Here is a 14,076-nt window from a genome sequence, read left to right on the forward strand (position 1 = left end):
CCCTATACCAGTCTGCTGTTCCCACATGCATCAAGAGGGCCACCATTGTTCCTGTTCCCAAGAAAGCTAAGGTAACTGAGCTAAACAACTACCGCCCCGTAGCACTCACTTCCGTCATCATGAAGTGCTTTGAGAGACTAGTCAAGGACCATATCATCTCCACCCTACCTGACACCCTAGACCCACTCCAATTTGCTTACCGCCTAAATAGGTCCACAGACGATGCAATCTCAACCACACTGCACACTGCCCTAACCCATCTGGACAAGAGGAATACCTATGTGAGAATGCTGTTCATCGACTACAGCTCGGCATTCAACACCATAGTACCCTCCAAGCTCGTCATCAAGCTCGAGACCCTGGGTCTCGACCCCACCCTGTGCAACTGGGTACTGGACTTCCTGACGGGCCACCCCCAGGTGGTGAGGGTAGGCAACAACATCTCCACCCCGCTGATCCTCAACATTGGGCCCCACAAGCGTGCGTTCTGAGCCCTCTCCTGTACTCCCTGTTCACCCACGACTGAGTGGCCACGCACGCCTCCAACTCAATCATCAAGTTTGCGGGCGACACAACAGTGGTAGGCTTGATTACCAACAATGACGAGATGGCCTACAGGGAGGAGGTGAGGGCCCTCGGAGTGTGGTGTCAGGGAAATAACCTCACACTCAACGTCAACAAAACTAAGGAGATGATTGTGGACTTCAGGAAACAGCAGAGGGAACACCCCCCTATCCACATCGATGCAACAGTAGTGGAGAGGGTAGTAAGTTTTAAGTTCCTCGGCATACACATCACAGACAAACTGAATTGGTCCACTCACACAGACAGCATCGTGAAGAAGGCGCAGCAACGCCTCTTCAACCTCAGGAGGCTGAAGAAATTCGGGCTTGTCACCAAAAGCACTCACAAACTTCTACAGATGCACAATCGAGAGCATCCTGGCGGGCTGTATCACCGCCTGGTACGGCAACTGCTCCGCCCACAACCGTAAGGCTCTCCAGAGGGTAGTGAGGTCTGCACAACGCATCACCGGGGGCAAACTACCTGCCCTCCAGGACACCTACACCACCCGATGTTACAGGAAGGCCATAAAGATCATCAAGGACAACAACCACCCGAGCCACTGCCTGTTCACCCCGCTATCATCCAGAAGGCGAGGTCAGTACAGGTGCATCAAAGCTGGGACCGAGAGACTGAGAAACAGCTTCTAACTCAAGGCCATCACACTGACACTGACTCAACTCCAGCCACTTTAATAATGGGAAATGATGTAAAATATATCACTAGCCACTTTAAACAATGCTACCTAATATAATGTTTACATACCCTACATTATTCATCTCATATGCATACGTATATACTGTACTCTATATCATCGACTGCATCCTTATGTAATACATGTATCACTAGCCACTTTAACTATGCCACTTTGTTTACATACTCATCTCATATGTATATACTGTACTCAATACCATCTACTGTATCTTGCCTATGCTGCTCTGTACCATCACTCATTCATATATCTTTATGTACATATTCTTTATCCCCTTACACTTGTGTCTATAAGGTAGTAGTTTTGGAATTGTTAGTTAGATTACTTGTTGGTTATTACTGCATTGTCAGAACTAGAAGCACAAGCATTTCGCTACACTCGCATTAACATCTGCATGTGTATGTGACAAATAAAATTTGATTTGATTTGTCATGAGGCCACATACTGTCAGCCTATGTACATGGCAGAGACTCCCAAATATCAGCACTACAAGATTGCACTGATAAGGAAGACTGTATAGGCGTGACACGAGGGGCTGGTATTTCAAAGACTTGTCAGCAAAGGCCTGCTCCATGTAAGAGTCAAAATAACAAACCACTTTCAAAATGAGCACCACACATACACACACAGGCCTCCCTCCTCTACCCAACCGGCATGGGAACCACACAATCCCAGAGAATAAGGAGGATTCATTTTAACTAGAGGGGTACAACAGAACATAATCCATCTGAATCCTGTCAACTAGCTAGAGGGGTACAACAGAACATAATCCACCTGACTCCTGTCAACTAGCTAGAGGGGTACAACAGAACATAACCCACCTGAATCCTGTCAACTAGCTAGAGGGGTACAACAGAACATAACCCACCTGAATCCTGTCAACTAGCTAGAGGGGTACAACAGAACATAATCCACCTGACTCCTGTCAACTAGCTAGAGGGGTTCAACAGAACATAATCCACCTGAATCCTGTCAACTAGCTAGAGGGGTACAACAGAACATAACCCACCTGAATCCTGTCAACTAGCTAGAGGGGTACAACAGAACATAACCCACCTGAATCCTGTCAACTAGCTAGAGGGGTACAACAGAACATAATCCACCTGACTCCTGTCAACTAGCTAGAGGTGTTCAACAGAACATAATCCACTTGAATCCTGTCAACTAGGTAGAGGGGTACAACAGAACATAATTCCTTGTAAAGATCATAAAGGTGATGACCAATGAGCCAAATGAACTATGAAGGAACTCAATGATAAACAACTGCGTCACTGGAAAATATTGAGTGAGTGGACAAGGGCTGTGTCCTAAATGGCCCCCTATTCCCTATGGAGTGCACTACTTTTCACAAGGGCCTGGAGGGAATAGGGTGCCATTTGTGATACATCCAAGATATTATCTTCCATTGTGCTGTAGATAAACAACATACCCACAGCAAGAGATTCAATGAAGCATCTGTGTGATAACCAGGAAGCCATAACTACATGATGCCAACTGGCTTGCTGAGAGACCAGCTGTTGATACTCCATTTTCACATTGTCAGCACCAGCCCAGCGCCAGATATCTCTGTGATTAGTGGTTGATACCCACACAATTGTGTGTGTGTGTGTGTGTGTGTGTGTGTGTGTGTGTGTGTGTGTGTGTGTGTGTGTGTGTGTGTGTGTGTGTGTGTGTGTGTGTGTGTGTGTGTGTGTGTGTGTGTGTGTGTGTGTGTGTGTGTGTGTGTGTGTGTGTGTGTGTGTGTGTGTGTGTGTGAGTGTGTGAGTGAGTGAGTGAGTGAGTAGTTGTTGATTTCCAGGACCCAGCAGGGGAGGTCACGGTGTCAGGTCTAGAGCAGTGTTTTCACAAACTAAGGCCTTAGAACCCCAAGGGGTGCACATTTTGGTTTTTGCCCTAGCACTACACCACTGATTCAAATAATCAACTAATCATCAAGAAAAAAAAAAAACTTTGACTCCTTGGGGTCCCCAGGGGTGAGTTTTAGAAACACTGGTCTGGAGTGTATCGTTGGCATCACTCTCTCTCTTTCTCTTTCTCTTTCTCTTTCTCTCTCTCTCTCTCTCTCTCTCTCTCTCTCTCTCTCTCTCTCTCTCTCTCTCTCTCTCTCTCTCTCTCTCTCTCTCTCTCTCTCTCTCTCTCTCTCTCTCTCTCTCTCTCTCTCTCTCTCTCTCTCTCTCTCTCTCTCTCTCTCTCTCTCTCTCTCTCTCTCTCTCTCTCTCTCTCTCTCTCTCTCTCTCTCAATTCAATTCAATTCAATTCAATTCAATTCAAGGGCTTTATTGGCATGGGAAACATGTGTTAACATTGCCAAAGCAAGTGAGGTAGACAACATACAAGGTGAATATATAAAGTGAAAAACAACTAAAATTAACAGTAAACATTACACATACAGAAGTTTAAAAACAGTAAAGACATTACAAATGTCATATTATATATATATACAATGTACAAATAGTTAAAGGACACAAGATAAAATGAATAAGCATAAATATGGGTTGTATTTACAATGGTGTTTGTTCTTCACTGGTTGCCCTTTTCTCGTGGCAACAGGTCACAATCTTGCTGCTGTGATGGCACACTGTGGAATTTCACCCAAAAGATATGGGAGTTTATCAAAATTGGGTTTGTTTTCGAATTATTTGTGGATCTGTGTAATCTGAGGGAAATATGTGTCTCTAATATGATCATTCATTTGGCGAGAGGTTAGGAAGTGCAGCTTAGTTTCCATCTCATTTTGTGGGCAGTGTGCACATTGCCTGTCTTCTCTTGAGAGCCAGGTCTACCTACGGCTGCCTATCTCAATAGCAAGGCTATGCTCACGGAGTCTGTACATAGTCAATGCTTTCCTTAAGTTTGGGTCAGTCACAGTTGTCTGGTATTCTGCCACTGTGTACTCTCTGTTTAGGGCCAAATTGCATTCTAGGTTGCTCAGTATTTTTGTTTATTCTTTCCAATGTGTTAAGTAATTATCTATTTCTTTCTCATTATTTTGCTAGGTCTAATTGTGTTGCTGTCCTGGGGCTCTGTGGGGTCTGTTTGTGTTTGTGAACAGAGCCCCAGGACCAGCTTGCTTAAGGGACTCTTCTCCAAGTTCATCTCTCTGTAGGTGATTGCTTTGCTATGGAAGGTTTGGGAATCGTTTCCTTTTCGGTGGTTGTAGAATTTAACGGCTCCTTTCTCTCCCTGTCTAGCTCTCTCTAACTCTCTCTTTCTATCTATTTATCTCTCTCAAGAGGCGTCCCTCTACCAGAAGTCTACAGGCTACAGATAACAGCTCTGTATAAAGACCTCTCACCAGGCTGACAATATGTCCCACGGCACATTAGACTCTGAAGTCTCCACAGTGTTGTAAAGCTAATGTTGATTCATAACAAAGTATGCCAGTCTGACTGTTTTCACAAATTGCCATATGGACCCTGGTCAATAGTAACGTGTTATGAAGGGCCTAGGGTACCATTGGATCACACCGCTGTCTCTACAAGCAAAAATGATGCTGCAATAGATAGCTGCCGTTTTACGGGCTCCTGGCCAATTCTGTGTTTTTGTTTGCTTTTCTTTCTTCTTCTTTTTGTGCATAATGTTTCCGCCATCATTTCATATGACCTATATATTCTATCAAGAACTCTACTTTCCTATGTTTCTCTGAGTCGTTGCTGAACAAGGACAATATACATCTAGTTGGTTTTTCTAGGCGTTGACAGTATCAAACAGTAGCCTCGGGTAAGGGGGAGGTTTGTGTCTCTTTGATAACAACAGCTGCCAAACCCGCGAGACTATAATCTATCAGTTATGACACTTCAAAACATACTTCCCTTTGAAATCTGTTTTCCCATGTATGAATCTGTTATTCAGTGAGTTTCTATGGGCTAATAGCATCAAATCATTTTGTTCTATATTTGTTTTTATATCGAAATGATCCTTGGTATGAACGTGATCCTTGGTATGACCGTGATCCTTGGTATGACCGTGATCCTTGGTATGACCGTGATCCTTGGTATGACCGTGATCCTTGGTATGACCGTGATCCTTGGTATGAACGTGATCCTTGGTATGACCGTGATCCTTGGTATGACCGTGATCCTTGGTATGACAGTACAATAATAAACTATGAGCTACACCTTTAAGTTAATACAACTACTGACAGGAGCCGTGTGACAGATAGGGAGCCTGTCAAATCCAATACAATTTTATCCGTCACATGCTTGGTAAACAACAGGTGTAGACTAACAGTGACATGCTTACTTCACGGCCCCTTCCCAACAATTGAAGAGAGAAAGAAAAAAGAGACATAATAGAAAAGTTATTACACATAATAATAATAATAATAAAAGTAAAAATAAAAATAAATACGCGATGAGTAATGATAACTTGGCTATATACAGTACACGGGGTACCTGTACCGAGTCAATGTGCAGGGATACAAGGTAATTAACGAAGATGCAATGCCCTCACACTGTACATCCAAGTATTCACACTTTTCCACATTATGTTGCGTTACAGCCAGAATTAATTTGCATGGACTAATTTTTCTCTGTGCAATAATAGTGTTTAACATGGTTTTTCAATGACTACCTCATCTCTGTACCCCACACATTATCTGTAAGGTCCCTCAGTCGAGCAGTGAATTTCAAGGACAGATTCAACCACAAGACGAGGGATGTTTTCCAATGGCTTGAAAAGAAGGGCACCTATTGGTTGATGTGTAAAACAAAATAGACATTTAATATCCTTTTGAGCATGGTGAAGTTATTAATTACCCTATAGATGGTGTATCAATTCACCCCGTCGACTACAAAGATAAAGGCGTCCTTCTTAACTCAATTGCCGGAGAGGATGGAAACCGCTCAGGGAGTTCATCATGAGGACAATGGTGACTCTAAAATAATTACATAGTTTAATGGCTGAGATAGGAGAAAACAGGATGGATCAACAACAATGTAGTTACTCAACAATACTAACCTAATTGATAGAAAAGAAGGAAGCCCGAACAGAATAAAAATATTCCAAAACATGCATCCTGTTTTCAATAAGGCACTAAAGTACTACTGCTAAAAATATGGCAAGCAGTTAACTTTCTGTCCTTTATGCAAAGTGTTATGTTTGGGGAAAATCCAATATAACACACTACTGAGTACCTCTCTTCAAATGTTCAAGCATAGTGGTGGCTGCATCATGTTATGGGTATGCTATGGGTATGCTTGTAATTGTTAAGGACTGGGGAGTTTCTCAGGATAAAAAATAAACTGAACGGAGCTAAACACAGGTAAAATCCTAGAGGATTTTTTAATTCTGGCTGTAACACAACAAAATACGGATAAGTCAAGGGGTATTTTCTGGAGGCACTGTACATTTAACTATGAATAAAATGACTATGCAACAGGATAGACATCAAACAGTAGCAGCAGCAAATGTGATGACCAAAAAAAAGGTCAACGCATATAGTCCAGGTAGCTATGGTAACTATTTAACAAACGTTTTAGCAGTCTTATGGCTTGGGAGTAGAAGCGGTTCAGTGTCCTGATGTTTCCAAACTTGGCACATTGTTACAACTTAACGTGCAGTAGCGCAAAGAACAACCTATGACTTGGGTGGCTGGAGTCTTTGAAAAGTAGTAGGGCCTTCCTCTCACACTGCCTGGTATAGAGGTCCTGGATGATCTACTTGTCCGTACGCACTACCCTCTGTAGTGTCTTGCGGACGGATGCCATGCAGTTGCCATACCAAACAGTGATGCAGCCAGTCAATATGCTCTCAATAGTGCAGCTGTAGAAGAGGATCTGGGAATCTGGGGGCCCATGCCAAATCTTTTCAGCCTCCTGAGGGGGAAGAGGCGCTGTCGTGCCCTCTTCACTACTGTGTTGGTGTGTGAGGACCATGATAGATACTTACTGATGTGGACACCGAGGACCTTGAAGCTCTCGAACTGCTCCACTGCAGCCCCGTCGATGTGAATGAGGGCGTGCCCGGCCCGCCGTTTCCTGTAGTCCACGATCAGCTCCTTTGTCTTGCTGACGTTGAGGGAGAGATTGTTATCCTGGCACCACACTGCCAGGTCACTGACCTCCTCTCTATAGGCTGCCTCATCATTGTCGGTGATCAGGCCTTCCACCATCGTGGCGTCAACAAACTTAATGATGGTTTTTGGTGTTGTATGTGGCCACGCAGCTGTTGGTGAATAGGGGGGGGGGACTAAGAATACACCACTGAGGGTCCTTAGATTTCAGGGTCAGCGTGGTGGATATGTTATTGCTTATCCTCACCACCTGAGGGCGGCCCGTCAGGATGTCCAGTATCCAGTTGAAGAGGGAGGTGTTCAGTCCCAGGGAACTTAGCTTAGTGATGAGCTTAGAAGGCAATAGGGTTTTGAACGGTGAGCTGTAGTCAAAGAACAACATTCTTACGTAGGTTTTCCTTTTGTCCAGGTGAGAGAGGGCAGTGTGGGAGTGCAATAGAGATTGTGTCATCTGTAGATCTGTTGTGGCGGTATGTGAATTGGAGTGGGCCCAGGGTGTCTTGGATCATGGTGTTGATGTGAGCCATGACCAGCCTTTCAAAACATTTCATGGCTACAGACGTGAGTGCTACGGGTCGGTAGTCATTTAGGCAGGTTACCTTAGTGTTCGTGGGCACAGGGACTATGGTGGTCAGCTTGAAACATGTTGGTATTACAGACTCAGACAGGGAGAGGTTGAAGACAGTTGGTCAGTGAAGACAGTTGGTCAGCGCATATTTGGAGTCCTGATAATCTGTCTGGCCCTGCGGGCTTGTGAAAGTTGACCTGTTTAAAGGTCTTACTCACATCAGCTGCGGAGAGCGTGATCTCACAGTCATCCGGAACAGCTGATACTCCCATGCATGTTTCATTGTTACTTGTCTCAAAGCGAGCAATTTTGCTCGTCTGGTAGGCTTGTGTCACTAGGAAGCTTTCGGATGTGCTTGCCTTTGTATTCTGTAATGGTTTGCAAGCCCTGCCACATCCAACGAGTGTTGGAGCCGGTTTAGTACAATTTGATCTCAGTCCTGTATTTTGCCTGTTTGATGGTTCGTCGGAGGGCATAGAAGGATTTCTTATAAGCTTCCGGGTTAGAGTCCGGCTCCTTGAAAGCGGAAGCTCTACCCTTTAGCTCAGTGCGAATGTTGCCTGTAATCTATGGCTTCTGGTTGGGGTATGTACGTACAGTCACTGTGGGGACGACGTCATTGGTGCACTTATTGATGAAGCCAGTGACTAATGCGGTGTATTTCTCAATGCCACCGGAAGAATCCCAGAAAATATTCCAGTCTGTACTGGATTATGGAATCTGGGTCAACAGTGAAAACAATGTCCTCAACAAAATGTCAAATTGTCTTTCAAACCAAAATACAGTACAGACCATGTGTACACATCCTTATTGACAAACAAACCAAATCCAAAGAAAAGTCTTCCTATACTTTGTTGATTTCAATAAGCTTTTGACACAATTTAGCATGAGGGTCTACGATACAAATTGATGGAAAATGATGTTCGGAGGAAAACTTATGACATTATAAAATCAATGCACACAAATAATAAGTGTGCAGTTAAAATTGGTAATAAGCACACAGATGTATTGTAACGAATCTCGTCCTCCTCTTCTGAGGAGGAGAAGCGAGAAGGATTGGAGGACCAAAACGCAGCGTAGTAAGTGTCCATAATGTTTATTTTAAAACATAAACTGAACACTATGAAATACAAAACAATAAACCAAACAGTCCTGTGTGGCGACAATGGAAGACAAACACCCACAACCCAAAACGGAAACCCAGGCTACCTAAGTATAATTCTCAATCAGGGACAACAATTGACAGCTGCCTCTGATTGAGAACCATACTAGGCCGAACTCAAAAACCAACATAGAAAAACAAAGATAGACTGCCCACCCCAACTCACACCCTGACCATACTAAAACAAAGATAAAAAAAACAGAGCTAAGGTCAGAACGTGACATCTATTCCCTCAGGGCTGATTGGTGAGACAGGGATGCAGCTTGAGCCCCAACCTCTTCAAAATGTACATCATTGAATTTTCAAGGGCACTAGAACAGTCTGCAGGACCCAGCCTCATACTACTGGACAGATGATCTGGTGCTTCTGTCCCCAACCAAGGAGGGCATACAGGAGCACCTAGATATTTTACACAGATTCTGTCAGACTTAGGTCCTGACAGTTGATCTCATTAAGACCAAAAAAATGGTGTTCCAAAAAAGGTCCAGTAGCAAGGATAAGAAATGCAAATTCTATCTCGACACCATTGCCCTAGAGCACACAAAGATGTACACCTACCTCGGCCTAAATATCAACACCACAAGTAACTTCCACAAAGCTGTGAACGATCTGAGAGTCATGGCAAGAAGTGCCTTCCACACCATCAAAAGGAACTAAAACTCGACATCCCAATTAGGATCTGACCAAAAATATTTGAATCAGTTACAGAACCCATTGCCCTCTGTGGTTGTGAGATCTGGGATCCACTCACCAATCAGGAATTTACAAAATGAGACAAGCACCCAATTGAGACTCATGCATGCAGAATGCAAAAACAATATACTTTGTGTGAAACGCAAAACCCCAAACAATGCTGCAGAGCAGAAATAGGACTATACCCACTAGTTATCAATTTCCAGAAAAGAGCTGTTCAGTTCTATAACTAACTAAAAGGAAGCAATGCCTACACATTCCATCACAAAGCCCTTTAGAGAACCAAGAGAAGAGTCCTCTCAGACAGCTGCTTTTAGGGTTCACAAACGCAAACAGTCCCCACAAGAGCCCCAGGATAGCAACACAATTAGACCCAACCAAAAATTATGAGACAGCAAAAAAGATAACTATTTGACTAACTGGGAAAAATCGAACAAAATCCAGAGTAAATTGGAGTAAAGTGTGCATAGCCTTGCTATTGAGAGAGGAAATTGTAGGCACACCTGGCTCTCAAGAGAGAGCGGAGGCTATGTGCACACAAGCCACAAAATGAAGTGGAAACTGAGCTGCATTTTCTAACCTCCTGCCAAATGTATGGCCACAAGAGACTTACCACAGAGAATACAGACCCACAAACCCCCTCACTTTTGTGGGAGAGTGTATGTGTGTGTGTGCGTGCGTGCATGTGTGTGTGTGTTTGTGTGTGTGGTGCTGTTATAGTAGGAGTGAGAAAGTGTGTGTGTGTGCGTGTGTGTTTGTCTGTGTGGCGTTGTTATAGTGAGAGAGATAGAGAGCGAGTGTGTGTGTGTGTGTGTGTGCGTGTGCGTGCGTGCGTGCGTGTGTGTGTGTGTGTGTGTGTGTGAACTGAGACACAGCCAGTGGAAAATATAGTATTATTATTAATATTATCCTTTTCTAAATATTTGTTGTAATTGTTGATTAATATCATCATTATTACTAGTCTAGAATATTCCTGTCTTACTGGACTGTTGTTGTTATATATTTACTTTGACAATGGAAGTGTTTTACTTACCATGTCGATAAAGTATATTGAATTGAATTGAATTAATTGAGAGAGAGAGAGAGAGAGAGAGAGAGAGAGAGAGAGAGAGAGAGAGAGAGAGAGAGAGAGCTGCCAATGATCCCCCTCTAGACGTATGCCATACTGACACCATGACCTCCCCTGCTGGGTCCTGGAAATCAACAACTACTCACTCACACACACACAAACACACAATTGTGTGGCTATCGACCACCACTCACAGAGATAGCTGGAGCTGAGCTGGAGCTGACAATGTGAAAATGGAAAGTCAACAGCTGGTGTCTCAGCAAGCCAGTTGGCATCATGTAGTTATGGCTTCCTGGATGCTTCACTGAATCTGTTGCTGTGGGTATGTTGTATATCTACAGCACAATGGAAGATAATATCTTGAATGTATCACAAATGGCACTCTATTCCCTCCAGGCCCTGGTGAAAAGTAGTGCACTCCATAGGGAATAGGGGGCCATTTAGGACACACTCGATATTTTCCAGTGACGCAGGCGTAGTTGTTGTTTATTATTGAGTTCCTTCATCGTTCATTTGGCTCACTCTTTCCAAGGAATTATGTTCTGTTGAACCCCTCTAGCTAGTTGACAGGATTCAGGTGGATTATGTTCTGTTGTACCCCTCTACCTAGTTGACAGGAGTCAGGTGGATTATGTTCTGTTGTACCCCTCTAGCTAGTTGACAGGATTCAGGTGGGTTATGTTCTGTTGTACCCCTCTACCTAGTTGACAGGAGTCAGGTGGATTATGTTCTGTTGTACCCCTCTACCTAGTTGACAGGTTTCAGGTGGATTATGTTCTGTTGTACCCCACAACATGGTTGACAAATCAAATAAAATCAAATTAATTTATATAGCCCTTCGTACATCAGCTGATATCTCAAAGTGCTGTACAGAAACCCAGCCTAAAACCCCAAACAGCAAGCAATGCAGGTGTAGAAGCACGGACAAGATTCAGGTGGATTATGTTCCTTTGTACCCCACTACATAGTTGACAGGATTCAGGTGGATTATGTTCTGTTGTACCCCTCTAGCTAGTTGACAGGATTCAGGAGGATTAATCCCCCTTATTCTCTGGGACTGTGGGGGCGAGGAGGGCGGCATGTGTATGTCAGTGTGTGTGTGTGTGTGTGTGGTGCTCATTTTGAAAGTGGTTTGTTATTTTGACTCTTACATGGAGCAGGCCTTTGCTGACAAGACTTTGAAATACCAGCCCCTCGTGTCACGCCTAAACAGTTCCTTATCAGTGCAATCTTGTAGTGCTGATATTTGGGAGTCTCTGCCATGTACATAGGCTGACAGTATGTAACCTTCAGATTGCAGGCCTGCATAGGAGCTGGCAAGGTACTGCTCCATGTCAGCTGTCCTGGGCAGCATTGCAAAATAGAGAAAAAGGTGCTTTCTGTATCCATAAGTGTCCATATACTGTATCCATGAGCTATGAAATGTTTAAATCCTGATGCAGCTCTTTCTTTGAACCATGCCATGGGCCTCTTGGAGCAGTTCCCCAGGGAAAGCCTGAGCTTCATGAAACACCATTTAAGCCTCTCTTTAAGCCTCAAGACTCTCTTGAAAAAGCCAAACCTTGACCCAGAAAATATAAAAACTATTGGCCTATATCGAATCTCCCATTCCTCTCAAAAAAATTGAAAAAGCTCTTGCGCAGCAACTCACTGCCTTCCTGAAGACAAACAATGTACACGAAACACTTCAATCTGGTTTTTAGACCCCATCATAGCACTGAGACTGCACTTGTCAAGGTGGTAAATGACCTTTAAATGGCATTTGACCGCGGCTCTGCATCTATCCTCGTGCTCCTAGACCTTAGTACTGCTTTTGATACCATCACCACATTCTTTGGAGAGATTGGAAACCCAAATTGGTCTACACGGACAAGTTCTGGCCTGGTTGAAAAGATATCAGTTTGTCTCTGTTGATGGTTTGTCCTTTGACAAATGAACTGTACATTTCGGTGTTCCTCAAGGTTCCGTTTTAGGACCACTATTGTTTTCACTATATATTTTACCTCTTGGGGATGCCAAATCTTCTCAGCCTCCTGAGGGGAAGAGGCGCTGTCGTGCTCTCTTCACTACTGTGTTGGTGTGTGAGGACCATGATAGATACTTACTAATGTGGACACTGAGGACCTTGAAGCTCTCTAACTGCTCCACTACAGCCCCGACGATGTGAATGGGGGCGTGCCCGGCCCTCCGTTTCCTGTAGTCCACAATCAGCTTCTTTGTCTTGCTGACAAGACTGCAATGCTCTACTTTCTGTCTACCCAGATAAAGCACAAAATTAACTTCATTTATTGCTAAACACGGTTGCTAGAATCTTGACTAGAACCCAAAAAATTGATCATATTACTCCAGTGCTAGCCTTTCTCCGCTGGCTTCCTTTTAAGGCAAGGGCTGATTTCAAGGTTTTACTGGTAACCTACAAAGCATTACATGGGCTTGCTCCTACCTATCTTTCCAATTTGGTCCTGCTGTACATACCTACACGTACGCTATGGTCACAAGGCGCAGGCCTCCTTACTGTCCCTAGGATTTCTAAGCAAACAGCTGGAGGCAGGGCTTTCTCCTACAGAGCTCCATTTTTATGGAATGGTCTGCCTACCCATGTGAGAGACGCATACTCGGTCTCAACCTTTAAGTCTTTATTGAAGACTCATCTCTTCAGTAGGTCCTATGATTGAGTGTAGTTTGACCAAGGTGTGTGAAGATGAACGGAATAGCATCGGAGCTATTCTGTCCTTGCTGTCTCTGCCTGGCCGGTTCCCCTCTCTCCACTGGGATTATCTGCCTCTGACCCTATTACAGGGGATAAGTCACTGGTGGTTGAAGATATCCCTCTAGTGGTGTGGGGGCTGTGCTTTGGCAAAGTAGGTGGGGTTATATCCTGCCTGTTTGACCCTGTCCGGGGGTATCGTCAGATGGGGCCACAGTGTCTCCCAACCCCTCCTGTCTCAGGCTCCAGTATTTATGCTGCAGTAGTTTATGTATCGGGGGGCTAGGGTCAGTCTGTTATATCTGGAGTATTTATCTTGTCTTATCCGGAGTCCTGTGTAAATTTAAGTATGCTCTCTCTTTTTCTCTCTCACTTTCTCTCTCTCGGAGAACCTGAGCCCTAGGACCATGCCTCAGTACTACCTGGCCTGATGAAGCCTTGCTGTCCCCAGTCCACCTGGCCGTGCTGCTGCTCCAGTTTCAACTGAGGCTATGGAGGCTATGGAACCCTGACCTGTTCACCGGATGTGCTACCTGTCCCAGACCTGCTGTTTTGAACTCTTTAGAGACAGCAGGAGCAGTATAGTTA

The sequence above is a fragment of the Oncorhynchus gorbuscha genome, linkage group LG10 (genome assembly GCF_021184085.1).
Source record: "Oncorhynchus gorbuscha isolate QuinsamMale2020 ecotype Even-year linkage group LG10, OgorEven_v1.0, whole genome shotgun sequence".
NCBI classification, from domain to species: Eukaryota; Metazoa; Chordata; class Actinopteri; order Salmoniformes; family Salmonidae; genus Oncorhynchus; species Oncorhynchus gorbuscha.